This window comes from Otolemur garnettii, unplaced genomic scaffold (genome assembly GCF_000181295.1).
Source record: "Otolemur garnettii isolate 467f Iridium unplaced genomic scaffold, OtoGar3 scaffold00198, whole genome shotgun sequence".
Lineage (NCBI taxonomy): Eukaryota > Metazoa > Chordata > Mammalia > Primates > Galagidae > Otolemur > Otolemur garnettii.
This window is the reverse complement of record NW_003852593.1, coordinates 397,392-398,686: the sequence shown is the minus strand read 5'-3', so window position 1 is coordinate 398,686 and position 1,295 is coordinate 397,392.

The window sequence follows — 1,295 nt, the reverse complement described above, 5'->3', positions numbered from 1 at the left end:
TACTCAGGAGGACCTGGGATCCTCCTGCCCAGAGCTATGCCACCAAGCAAAACCCAAACAGAAGTGTGGCAGGCCAGTCGTCCCCAGAAGCACCTGGGAACAGAGTTAACTGCCCTGGGATGCCATGGCCTTAATTTGGCCTGGACATCCTACAGAGGGCCAGAGCCCCTAATCCCTGCTCCAGGGCCTGTACTGAGCACCTGAGTCTGCAGACTACAGACCCCCGGCCCACCCTAAGAGGAGTCAGGCCTGCACTGCCTCAGACACAGGAATGTTTTTGGAACCACCACCCTTTGGGTCTGTGGGAATCACAAGTCTGATGACAGTTGCTCCACAGCCAAGTATCTGCCAGCAAAATGCTGCAGCAAAGCTTCAGACCTCTCCTCCAGTTCCCAGAACGAAGTCCCATGGTGTCCCCAGAGCCCTGTTAGAGGGAAGGCCAGGCACCCTGAAGAGGACCTGGCAACACAGCCACTACTGTATACCCCTCAGCCCCCTGCTCAGAAGGTAGGGTGGAGAAACCTCCAGGGCCACTGGGAGCAGCTCTGACTCTGCCACCTGACAGCCACCATAGTTGGGCAGCAGGTGGGGCTTTTGCAGGTATAGCACTGGTCCCCACATGTCAAGTGGGCAGCACCCTGGCCTGTGGAGGGAGGGTTTCCTTCTTTACTTGTCTTGCCTATTGGCAGATTACCACCACCTTACCACTGGCCACACTAGCCATAGCCAAGGTCCAGTGGGACCTTTACTGGAGAAGCCAACCTGCCCCTAGCGCTGAACAAGCCACCGCTGTGTGTGCTGGCAAATGACCTCCCCTCTCCCCAGTACGAGATCACCACAGAAAAGCCGGCACAGCAGATGAGGTATGATAGGGACAGCAGCCCACCTTAGTCTGCTGCTGGGGATCCTCATTTCTTTGGTGACACTGTGCTAACTGGACACAGTAAGGACAGGATCGTGAGTGCCCTGGACAACTTGAGAAGATGCTGCTTTCCAGAGGGAGAAAAGCCTTGCAGAAGGCTGGGGGCCCCAATGTTATGTTAAGCCCATACCACCCACTTCTAAGGGGCACAGGGCTCATGGGACTCAGAATCAAGGGACAACATGCTCCATACCTGGACACCCCCTCTAACCCATGTCCTGCAGTGGGCTTGGGAACAACACAAGCAACCCTGCTGCTGGCACAGGTGGCCTGGCAGAGACATTAAGAGAATGGCCACTGGCTCGGCGCCTGTGGCTCAACCGGCTAAGGCGCCAGCCACGTACACCTAAGGTGGCGGGTTCGAATCCCCAGC